Genomic DNA, 13,440 nt, shown 5'->3' with positions numbered 1-13,440 from the left:
CCCTGGACACCTCTAGTGCACTCTACTAGGGACTTACTAGTGAATCACTATGCCAATCATGGATAAACCAATCATCAATACAATTTAATTAGAGAGCACTTGCACTTTAGCACTGATTAGCAGTGGTAAAGTGCGCAGAGACAAACTGGCAAACACAGATCAGAAAAAATAGGAGGAAGAAGGCAAAATGTTTGGGGATAACCCTGCAAAAACTGCCATTTCCAACAGCAGTCATGTCTGCCGCTGGTTTGGTGGTCTGACTGCCAAATTAAGAGTTTGGAGATCAGAACACTGACTCCGCTGGGAACAATGTTCCCAATGGGCTGACGGTGGTGTAGGTCGTAATCAGCCAGAGCGGTGGTGAATCCAGCTCCCCCCTGCTGATTACGACCTGGTTCTCTGCCAGCCTTTTCATTGTGGTTTCACTGCAATGAAAAGGCTGGCGGAGAACAGGTTCAGGAGGCCACAGGTGGGCCCCAGCACTGCCCATCCATGGGCAGTGCAGTGGTCCTCCTGCCCAGCACCCTCGTAATGCACACTGTCTGCTGTGCAGACAGTGCGCAGTTCGAGGTGGCAGCATTTCCGCCAGCTCTATTATGAGCCAGCAACAATGCTGCTGCCACTTTCCCGCTCAGCTGACGGGCAGAACCCTTGGTTTCCACCCATCAGCCCAGCTGAAAGTCATAATAGTGCCAGCAGAGAGGTCACCAATAAGACAGCAACCTCCCCGTGGACATCAAAAGAGTATCATCAGTAAAAAGAAGTGCAGGGTCTTAGAACTGGCCAAACAGGTAGCATCCCCATCGCATAAGTTCTAACCAAATCATTAATATACAGTAGATAAAGTGTAGGGTCAAGCAAACAACCCTATCTAACTCCGAAATCCACAGAAAAAGGATCCATTAACTCCCGCAAGGTCCACACTGTACTTGCACATAGCTACTGCTATAGAGTCTAATCAGCATGGACAGCAGATCAGCGGGAACCTCCAAGTTTGCTAGGGTATGCCACAGCTTGGTATGAGGAACTAAACTGAAAGCAGAACACAAAGGTAACATAAAGACTACCACATCCCAATGCCACTGTTTTTCAGTAAATTAGCTGGAATCTAAAGACCTGATTGATAGTGCTTATTCCTTCTCTAAAGCCTGCTCTATAGTGTGTCAAGATTTCCTTTTCATCCATCCATAAGCGCAACCTATGAAGAAGAATGGAACTAAACAATTTCTGGGAGCAGCTAAGAAGACTAATTGGCCTATAATTGTGTGGGTCCTTTGGGGAACCCTTTTTGTGGATGGGGATATTCTCAGCACCATTCTAGTTTGGGGTATATCTGCACTGACCATAATGTTGTTCAAGATGGACATAAAGTGAGGACCCCAGACATCAGGGGCGTTGAGAAAGAGGTCCTCTGGGAATTTATATAGCGCAAAGGCATTATTAGGAGCTATTATAGCAATAGCCAGTCGGACCTCTTCCTCTGTGATTGGGGTAGATATCTCATAATTATTAGGGGGCAACCATCTCTTCCACTGGTTTCCCATCCAGTGAAGGTTGTTCAAGAGGCATTTCCCCCCCTTGTTCAAGGAATAGAGTTTGGAAAAATGGAAAAGCCAATCAGCTGCTGGAACTGTTGCCCTGAAAAACATAACCCCTCATTCTTGCCCACCGAGACCAGATTCCAGGACCCACGGTGGTCTCCCATCCTAATCATATTTAACATATCTTTCACCTTAAACATTTCCCATTCTCTTTTGGCAATAGTGGTGTTTTTTTTTTGTATATAGCCCTCTCTAGCTGGATCCCGCCCCGGTCCTGTTGCTTGACTGCAGAAATCAAGGCAAGCCTGGCAGCCCTACACGCTTTATTGAAACAAGTGCGAGAGGCCCTCTGACCGATAGACATTATTAGCCCCAAAAACATGTTCTTTAGGTTGCCAAACAACTTAATATGTCTAGAACTAATTCTATACCTCTCAGCCCCCTCAGAAAGCCCCACAACCCCAAAAACGTCCCCAATACAATCTGCAACCAGATAATAGATACCCCCAAAGATCCATCAAAATTGACCAAGTTGGCCCATTTCACTCTGTGCATGTTACTAGCTAAACGTAAGACACAGTCGGAGGGCTCTCCTACACTAAGACCTCTGCCCAGAAAAGAAAGGGCCACTAATAAAACCAGTGCACTGTGGTCACTATTTGGAAAGGGATAAATAGTAATATTGATCAAAGACGGCCACAACCTTATAGTGACTAAAATATAGTCAATAACACTAGTGCCAGAAGCTTGAGTAAAGGTATGGCACCCTTCTTTAGCTGATCTTGTTCTCCCATTCCTAGCTTGAAAGCCCTGCTTCAAAGTGAAAACATTAATTTGCAGGGCCAAGGAATGCCATTTCTTGATATATCTTGATTGGTCATAGCCAACTTGGGAATTTCCCAGTCATCAGCATCTTCTTGGGTGATGGTAGCACCACTATTATCTAGGGGTTCCAAATGGCAATTAAAATCTCCCCCCACAATCTTAAGTACATCCGCTGGGGCTTCTGACATATGCAAATTTAATATCTTGATTATAGTACACTCTAGATTAACTCCATCCAGCCAGAGGTACACATTATAAATATAAAGAGTTTGGAAGACTGGGCTTAAGGCAACATATAAGATATCCGGACAGGGCATCTTAACTTCTTGGACTTGACATGATAAGCTGGTATGCACCCAGGTTGTTAGGCCCCCAGAAAGGTGAACCCTTCCAATAGAAATGGCTTCCTTGGTAATATTTACAAATCCAAGGCGGTAGAGTGGGCATACATAACAGGTTTCCTGGAAGAGACATAAGGTGAGTAGATCAATAAATGATGCCCACTTATGCATGTCAAGCTTGGAACCAACCCCAACAACATTCCAAGACAACACTTTAGAAATAGAAGAGGGGCATCTGGGATGAAGCTGCTAACTTTTAATCAAACCCTTGTTAGCATCATTGCCCCCCAGGGAAACTGGAGAAGCCAGAACTCCAAGCAACGAGTTACTAATTGAAACTTGTGGGTCATGTTTTGTGCTAACAGACAGGCAAGGGACTCTAGGAGAAAGCTGACTGCCAAAACACCTTGGGGGTTATTACAACTTTGGAGGAGGTGTTAATCCGTCCCAAATGTGACGGATATACCACCAGCCGTATTACGAGTTCCATACGATATAATGGACTCGTAATACGGCTGGTGGTATATCCGTCACTTTACCGTCACTTTTGGGACGGATTAACACCTCCTCCAAAGTTGTAATAACCCCCCTTATCTTCAATGGGCCAGGGCTCACAAGTGTAGCAGTAGGTATCAATGAGGTGCTCCTTTTTACATCACCATGGACCTGGAACCCCCTTACCAAGGGCCCCCCTAAGTCTAGAACCCTCAACAGAAGATAACCTTATAGGGTTCCCATCCCCATCACTTAAATCACCTTCCACCAACCGACCCCCCCCCCCCTGCTCTTGCCTTCCTGTAGGAAAATACCCTCTTGCCTGGCATGTTACCCCCATATTTCACTTTATATGTTGTTTTAGTGTATGTGTCACTGGGACCCTGACAGCCAGGGCCCCAGTGCTCATAAGTGTGCCCTGTATGTGTTCCCTGTGTGATGGCTAACTGTCTCACTGAGGCTCTGCTAACCAGAACCTCAGTGGTTATGCTCTCTCTGCTTTCTAAATTGTCACTAACAGGCTAGTGACCAATTGCACCAATTCACATTGGCATACTGGAACACCCTTATAATTCCCTAGCATATGGTACTGAGGGACCCAGGGTATTGGGGTTCCAGGAGATCCCAATGGGCTGCAGCATTTATTTTGCCACCCATAGGGAGCTCTGACAATTCTTACACAGGCCTTCCACTGCAGCCTGAGCGAAATAACGTCCACATTATTTCACAGCCATTTACCACTGCACTTAAGTAACTTATAAGTCACCTATATGTCTAACCTTCACCTGGTGAAGGTTGGGTGCTAAGTTACTTAGTGTGTGGGCACCCTGGCACTGGCCAAGGTGCCCCCACATTGTTCAGGGCAAATTCCCCGGACTTTGTGAGTGCGGGGACACCATTTCACGCGTGCACTATACATAGGTCACTACCTACATATAGCGTCACAATGGTAACTCCGAACATGACCATGTAAGATGTCTAACATCATGGAATTGTCACCCCAGTGCCAATCTGGCATTGGGGAGACAATTCCATGATCCCCGAGTCTCTAGCACAGACCCGGGTACTGCCAAACGACCTTTCCCGGGGTTTCACTGCAGCTGCTGCTGCCAACCTCTCAGACAGGTTTCTGCCCTCCTGGGGTCCAGCCAGGCCTGGCCCAGGAAGGCAGAACAAAGGACTTCCTCAGAGAGAGGGTGTTACACCCTCTCCCTTTGGAAAAAGGTGTCAGGGCTGGGGAGGAGTAGCCTCCCCCAGCCTCTGGAAATGCTTTGATGGGCACAGATGGTGCCCTTCTCTGCATATGCCAGTCTACACCAGTTCAGGGATCCCCCAGCCCTGCTCTGGCGCGAAACTGGACAAAGGAAAGGGGAGTGACCACTTCCCTGACCTGCACCTCCCAGGGGAGGTGCCCAGAGCTCCTCCCATGTGCTCCAGACCTCTGCCATCTTGGAAACAGAGGTGTTGCTGGCACACTGGACTGCTCTGAGTGGCCAGTGCCATCAGGTGACGTCAGAGACTCCCTCAGATAGGCTCTTACCTGTGTTACTAGCCTATCCTCCTTCCTAGGTAGCCAAACCTCCTTTTCTGGCTAGTTAGAGTCCTGTACTTCTGCGGGTGCTGCCTGCTTCTGTGAAGGCTCCCTGACTTACTGGGCGCCCCCTCTGTCTCCTCCTCCAAGTGGCGACATCCTGGTCCCTCCTGGGCCACCGCAGCATCCCAAAAAACCCTAACCGCGACCCTTGCAGCTAGCGTTTGTGGTCTTTCTGCATGGGAACACCTCTGCAAGCTTCTTCACGACGTGGGACATCCATCCTCCAAAGGGGAAGTTTCTAGCCCTCTTCGTTCTTGCAGAAACCAAAGCTTCTTCCATCCGGTAGCAGCTTCTTTGCACCCTCAGCTGGCATTTCCTGGGCATCTGCCCACTCTCGACATTGTCGTGACTCTTGGACTTGGTCCCCTTGTTTCACAGGTACTCAGGTCCAGAAATCCACTGTTGTTGCTTTGCTGGTGTTGGTCTTCCTTGCAGAAACCCCCTATCACGACTTCTGTGCTCTCTGGGGGTTATAGGTGCACTTTACAGCTACTTTTAAGGGTCTTGGGGTGGGCTATTTTTCTAACCCTCACTGTTTTCTTACAGTCCCAGCGACCCTCTACAAGCTCACATAGGTTTGGGGTCCATTCGTGGTTCGCATTCCACTTTTGGAGTATATGGTTTGTGTTGCCCCTATACCTATGTGCTCCTATTGCAATCTACTGTAACTTTAAATTGCTTGCATTACTTCCTTTTGCTATTACTGCATATTTTTGGTATTATGTACATATATGTTGTGTATATTTGGCATCCTCATACTGAGGGTACTCACTGAGATACTTTTGGCATATTGTCATAAAAATAAAGTACCTTTATTTTTAGTATATCTGTGTATTGTGTTTTCTTATGATATTGTGCATATGTCACCAGTGGTATAGTAGGAGCTTTGCATGTCTCCTAGTTCAGCCTAAGCTGCTCTGCTATAGCTACCTTCTATCAGCCTAAGCTGCTAGAAACACCTCTTCTACACTAATAAGGGATAACTGGACCTGGTACAGAGTGTAAGTACCCCTTGGTACCCACTACAAGCCAGGCCAGCCTCCTACACTTCCTCATACCCATTTGGGTCCCACTACCCAAGAAAAGGCCACCCTACCAAAAAGAAGTCAGTCCACCTCATCCAGTCCTTCAAACCGATTTGCTTTAGGGAAAACCTGATTCACAACTAAAAGGTATCATGGCTGCAGTTCCCGGAGCTTGGATGTCCAACCACCCTAGAGAAACTAGGTCTATAAAAGTACCCCAAGGGAAGTAACACCAGATTGGATTTCCTCCTTTGCATTCCATGAGGCGCAAAAACCAACCTTTGAACAACATGTGGAGACTTGAAATTTATAATAATACAATCACCCTCAATATCCTTTGGACCATGGCCCAACCAACCCATAGGGCATGTAAAAATAATTTCATCCGCCATAAAGGAGAAGTCTCTTTGGTGGACCAACCAGTTGATATATTTATTGGTCAGTTCTCTCTGGCCTTCCTTCTGCTCCATTTGTAATGCTGTTACTTCATCCAAAATTACCACAAAGGTGCATGAAGCTGGCGGTAGGTCAATCAACGTCTGCATCTGAGCCGGTGGCCAGGCTTTAGATCCTTGGACAGAGTCCCCCTCATGGTATCCGAACAAAGCTGCTGAGGCCCCGTTAGGCCTTAAGCCTGGCAGAGGCTAATCCATCAATTCCTTGCAAGGTGGGACTCGGTGAAGAGCTCGAAGCCTCAACAGCCGAATGCGTGCCACGCAGAGGGCCAGAGCCATCAACCACATCAAAGCTAGGTCTCGAAATAGAACCAGGAGCAGCCACCTGGGATTCGGATATTGCTCTTGTTAATGAAAGATTATCCTGAGGGCAAGCTGAGACTAAGCGCTTTTCAATGGCTTCCAGCCTATCAAATACGGATGAAAGCACCTTAGAAACAATGTCCTGGACTTTCCCCATGTAGTGACTCCACTAAGTCTCTGCCCAATGCGGGACATAACCAGACCCCGCCTGAGAGAGCTTGTCACTGGCCACAGAACCCACATCAATGCAGGATCTCATTGTCGCTCTCCTTTCTACTGAATGCAGACTAGGTTTCTTAGAAACTAGCAATTGACGAGAGTGAACTTTAGGACATGCACCTACAGGAGTGGAGAATGGCCTGCAGTCACCCTCCCTATCCAACTACCATCCATTGGGCACAACGTCAATAGATGGGCAGGGGGACGGGGCAGGCTACCCAGTAAACGTCCATCGAGAGATGGGTCATTGTGATCACCCAAAGACAGGCACCTTTCTGTAAGCTCAATTTCTGTCTAAATAATTCCCATAGCCCTCTGTAGCATTTTATCTATGCTGGTGGATTTAGGCGGGGCTGCACTGTAGAGGAACGGCCTGGAGTTTTTCTTTTCCCCATTACCTTATGCCTCAGACATAAGCAAAAAGCAGGACAGCAGAGAACGGGTCTCAGCTTAAGTGGAGGACAACTTACGAACTGCAGTTGGCTACCGAGCCTTATAAAATAAGGCAAACGTAGGACCCACACCGAGGCGCAAAGTCAGAGAGTGGGCACAGCCCAGCGTGAACGGGCACAGATGGGTCCGCTCTTGGTCTGGTCTTCGCCCGGGCATGTCTCGCACACATCCATGCAGCGGGAGACAGAGATGGCTTTAGGAGCACCTCTGGGGGCATTGGCAGTATTGCGGCTCCTGGCAGTGTTGGGAGCTGCAGTAGGAGTTTAATCCAAGCCCCCCTCCCCTCCTCTCTGGCCGTGTCCCACACAGTGGGAGACAGAGCAGGCTTTAGGAGCACTTCCTGGCGTGTTGGTAGTGTTGCAGCCCCTGGCAGTTGTAGTAGGAGTTCCAATCCAAATCGTGCAGCAGAAGACAAAGCTGGCTATAGGAGCACCTCACGGAGCATTGGTAGAGACACGGCCCCTGGTAGTGCTGGGAGCTGTAGTAGGAGTTGCAACCCGAGTCCCCCTCCTCTCTGGCCGCGAATAGTAAATTCAGCCTCCCCAAAGACATTGTGGTTCTGTTTTAAAAAGGAATAGTTAATTAAACCCACCAAAGTCCAACCTTTTCCTCAATCTGGTTAAATTTGAAGTGGGTACAGCAAATCTAGCTATCTGAAGTCTAACACTTTCACCAATGAGGTTACGTTTGTAGTGGAAGTAGTAAATACATCTTCACTTCTCCACGAAATTCAAAACTTTTCCCAATGTGGTTAAGTTTAGAGTGGGAATATTAAACCAACTCCCCCGAAAGCCCAACACTTTCCCTAAATGTGGTTAAATTTGGAGTGGAAATAGTAAATCTAACCCTCTCAAAGTCCAACATTTGCCTCAATGTGGTTACTTTTGAATTTGGGATAGTTAATGAAACCTACACTGTTTAAGTTTATATTTGTATATCTTTGATTTATATATATTAATAATACTGTAAATAAACTAGTTTTCATTTATTTTACAGAATTTGGCAAGCTTATTTACATAAAAGATTTTCTAAAAAATGTTTTGCATAAATCTACAATTTCTGAAAATATGTTCATTATCTGCATTTAATTATTACATTGCTTAATATAGGAATACAATGTTTTTTCATTTCTATTTTCAGCCACTTTTTTACTGCTTGCTTTATTTTGTAATCTGTTTTTGTCATTTTTTGATGTCAGTAACTCTGAAATTTAGCATTTCCGTGTTGCTGTTCGTTGATTTAATTTGTGTTAGTTACTGGGGGCATGACCACACAAGATGGCCGGTAGGACATGCTTCTAGGAGGCTCCCGCTGACCCCAGAAACATCCTCCATAATCCTGCTATTATTCTTGTCGCTGGCCCTGGAAACCAGGTGTGTGACACCTTGGTGTGCCCTGGCACCCCCAAACTTATAAATCCTGTGGAGGGCACCTGCCCCGGGTACTTCAGAAGGAGGTGGCCCGTGTCAGGCCTAGAGGCCTCCAGATTGCCTGGCTGGTTGCTGGTGGCGCTGAAGCCTGTTGGGCTTGCTGAGGCTCTGTGGCCCTGGAGGCCACCCCGCTGGCTTGGGGAACGGACCTAGCAAAGGAGAGAAGGGCCTGAGGGACCTATCTACAGCATGGTGAGGCTTTATGTGGGTGGATGCAGCCTGCAAGGGCTCCTTCAGCTTGCTCTTCCTGCATTGCCCCCCTGGGGGCCACATCCAGCTGGAGTCGTGTGACGCTGGTGCGGCCCTGATGAGTTAGGCAGAGGGAGCAGGAGAGATTTTGCCCTGGCGGTCTCCGCCACTGGACAGCAGAGTGGGGTCGCGCTCTCCTGGGCATTCCCAGGGCCCCTTCCATTGAAACAGTACTAACAGCAATCGAGGAGTGGCCACACTGAGGATTGTTATTCTCTTGGGGGGGTCCCTCCTCCCTTGCTTGACTGAGAGGAGGTTGAGGGCCTCCTGGGGACATCATGAGAGGTAGGGGGCTGCTGCAGGGGCCCCTGGGGATTGAGGGCTGAGACTGCGTGCTGAGCTGCCCCCGGGCCATTCTGCTTTGGAGAGCCCACCGTGAATGCTATTTCTGTTTGGGACGGTGCTGCAATCTTCAGTGGCATCCTCCTTTGGGCTCTAGCCCTTCTTGACCATTGAGGACTCCTGTCATGGCCCTAGAGGGGAGGGGGTGCGCATGGTGGCACCTGGTCAAGCTGGTCCGGCCTGGGCCCATGTGCCTGCCAATTGTGGAGGTCATCAGCCCATACTGCACAAAGTGGGGTGGACTTTTCCCCCGAGTACCATCCTTGTCGATAGATTGGAGTGCCCATAGGGGGACACTAGTTGTCTATAGTGTGTTGTACCGGTCTGAGGGCCCTGCAAATAGGCCGTGAGGCATTTCTGGACTGCCCTGGGGAGCACATGTGGAGGAATAAGCAGTCTGGGCTGCTGCAGCACCATGAAACCGCACACAAATCCATCGAACCCCTTGCATTGGCTCACGCGTCAGGCCACAGGAAAAAGGGATCAGGTGCCAGCCATTGGCGAGCACATGAGGGCAGAATGTCTTACACATTTTAGAGTGATATTATGCCAATAGTGTGCCGCCTAACTCAGTGAAAGCATATTCACAAAACATCTGTAAGAGTTCTGCAAGTAGGGAGCTGACAAATACCCTCACTCAACTGTTGATTTTTTTTTCAGGCATCCAGATTCAGGGAACATAGTATTTTATTTACTTTAATAATCATTTATATTCATTTTGGGCAGACACAGGAGCGACAGAGTTCTTTGCCATTTATTGTAGCTGCATCAACTTAGCAGTGTATGTTGCGTATTTTCTTTGTGAAATTCACTAGTCGATATATCAGAAGGTGACGGTGAGGGGAGAGAGAGTAGATGATATCAGAGAGACACTAGCCTTCACAGTAGGTTCTCACATACTAATATTACAAATACGTACTAATGCGAAGCACATACAGAAACTATGAAATCCTCAGGGTCACACAAGTTTTGTGATTAAGTGCCGAAGCCAGGACTGATTTCAGTTCTAGAGCCCAGCAATCTAGTCACCAATAGGAAAGGCCTAATCCCATCATTTATACTGCATCACAAAAAATTGGAAACTTCTTAAGTGTGCTGAAGTAGTTTTGAATATTTTCCTGCATGTGCCCAAAAGAAGACCCCAATCGCAGTGTGATTGTACCTAGAAGGAATTCCGACAAACAGCAGAACTAGGGGAAGCACCCCCTAGGCCATCTTACTGATAAATGCTTGCTGTATGAAAATGACTGGCAATCAACATAAAAGAGCTTATTCAGCTCGGTCCCCTGTGGCCAGCCAGTCGGGGTGGGAGAGGTTTGCCATCGAGCAACAAAATTCTTAGATGGTGAGAATATGTTGCTGTGGTAAGTTTCCCTAAAGCCTTGCGGGATGACACTTCCAACCAAAATATAGGCTCTCCAAACTGGACACTTCCTTCCGAAATTAACCAACTTCCCTGTACCAAACCCATTGAAAAATCATGTGCCTGGTGTCCTATACTCAAGAGCGCCATGAGAATCAACGTTGTTTCTTTGGGAAGGAACTCCAAGACAAAGCTCAACGTGTCATGAAGACAAAGGAGAATGAAACACTATGCCCATGTTCTGCAAGCTCTTCTGGCCAGCCTAAAGAGTTATTACTTCTACTAATAGATTCCTTGGGTAGTACAAAGGTAGAATGTATATGATTTCCATATATTCCTAAGCTTCGTATCTGTCAACAAATGAACAGTGCACCATAAACAGTGACTCTGCCACAATTTATTAAGACGCAATAACATTACATAATAAAACAATTGTTCACAAACACAACCTTTAGAAACTGATGAGGCCACATGTGCAAATCAACGCTGTTGGTGGCTGAAATAAATTTGCCACCAACCACAACAAAATACAGAGTGTGGGCTACTCAGATACACCATAGGTTCAGATCACAGTTAGCAAAGATTGATTGATCATTCGCCGCCGCTTTCTAACGTTTTTATCCTTGCCACATGGTCTGTTAGTGCTTACTTTGAGTAAATAATCACACCAACATGCTTGTACATGGAGGATGATGCTAATGTCTTTTTGCCTCTGTAAATTTTACTTACATTTAATTTGATTGGGTTTTCTCATATTATCATTATATGTGCTAGTTTCTCATGGAAAAAAAAATGGTGTGTAAATGTGTATCTTTAAGTCGCTGGAAGCTTGAATTTCCTACACTGAAAAAATAAACATCTTAAACGGAATAGTATGCTGTAAATTATTTCTGCAAGATACACATTGTTACATGTATCTGCCACTGTGGGGTGGCACATGAAAACGTCAATTGGCTATTACCCCTATTTTGTTGAGCATCAGAAGAATTATCCATTAAGTGGCAACTACTGCCATGATACTGTAGATGTCTGTTTCACACAGTGACATGCCATTGTCAATATTGCCTAGAGATATAAAATAAACATGGCCATGTCAGTATACCTTACCACATGAAATGCAAAGTACTTTTGCCAAGACAGTTTCAGGTCCACACTGCAGGTCCATACTTCAGCATGGCCTCTCCCAGTACATAATGCACCGTATGCATGCGTGTTTCCAATATGTCCAAGTCTGTAAATCCATGTTGTTTTGCACCCCTCCACCCATCATTTGACTATGTCCTTCTCCTCTCCTCCTCTTCATTTGTCGATTCCTATTAATTCCTGTAGGTAATCAGATCATTAAGCTGGAGGTGGATTGGATGCATGGTCTCAATCTGAGCAGTGACTGATCTCTCACGTGGCCAATACTATCTTACCCACAAAGGTAAGCTACTTCTGATGGTAATCTCTGATTCAGCCTTTGAACCATGGCACAGTCGCCAGGCAGTCCTCAGGGAAAATATAAGCGCAACACCTTGCTAAAACAGTAAGAATTTTTCAATCTGTAGCTCATGTTAGTTGAACAGTTACGAATTTAATGTGTAGCATTACACAACAATTTTGCAAATTTGGTGCTGGGATAAAATGATGTAGCAATAGCAAATTGGAATTGCTAACTGTTGAGCTTTATGTATAAAAATGAAAAAATATTTTCTCAAAACTGCCACAGGGATGTTATTGCAATAGTTCTGGTAAATATTTAAACAATTAAAATAATTTAGGACCTAAGAAAATGTTTAAAACTGAGACTCCTAATCACATAACAGTCTGCTATCCATCTATGCAGATAACGTATGTTGACAAAATCTCTCCATATCTTTGAGACTTGGTTTTCAGACCCCAGTTAATTCTTCCAGTAGAAGGAGGCTTCCCACAACTCTAGCTCAGGTCCACAATACAATGGACAGCCACACATGATTTAGAGAAACTGTCCAGCATCACATCTCCCTCTGTACTCAGGATCTTCTGCACTCTGTAGCCACAGGAGGGACGTTGCACCAGAGCAAGCAGGAGGAATTTCCCATTATAAGTGCTTCACTGGAAAACATCCAGATCAAACCGGTTGACAGGAAATCCCCATAACGTACACAACTTCCTATGTCCTCATGACTTTTTGCAACCTTTAAACAAGGGAGGGAGTTTCTTTAGGACAAGCGGAAGAAATTTCATATGTAAATAGTTCACTGATTTCGTTTATAGGTAGATTACAGCTTCCCTCTGTAGCAGGACCTTTTGTACCCTTTGGCAACACGAGGGAAGCTCTTCAGGGGCAAAGAGGCTCAAATGCCAGAACCTGAAGCAATTTAGACCTGCGATTCAGGAAGAGGCCCCTGACAACATTGACATAGAATACAAAACAGCGCCAGAGCCAATTCTTTCCATAGGCCTTCGGATTCTGTGAAGTATGAGACGTTTTTCTACTCTTCTGATCCAAGGAAGTTTTCTTGTGGGAGAGGTTCAAGAAGGCAATTTTGACAAGTAGAAGTGGTCATCTAAGGGTGAAGAACTATATGCAAACAGGACTGTAATGCCTAGGCTTCTCCCTCTCAGATTTTACTAGCCAGGGATGCATTTAATACCAAAAGCACAGACCCATTTAACGCAAAATGTAATATAGTGATTCCTTTGTTCAGATGTGTTGAGCTTCCCATACCACCTAACTCAATTCATACTTTCCTACCTGCTTCCATCAAGCTTTAAGTGAAATCCACCTCGCCAGGCCGCAATCAGTCGTGGGCGTACTTTGGTACCCAGCTCTAGTGC

Source organism: Pleurodeles waltl, chromosome 6 (genome assembly GCF_031143425.1).
Source record: "Pleurodeles waltl isolate 20211129_DDA chromosome 6, aPleWal1.hap1.20221129, whole genome shotgun sequence".
Lineage (NCBI taxonomy): Eukaryota > Metazoa > Chordata > Amphibia > Caudata > Salamandridae > Pleurodeles > Pleurodeles waltl.
The sequence above is the reverse complement of the archived record's forward strand: the minus strand, read 5'-3'. Positions refer to the sequence as shown.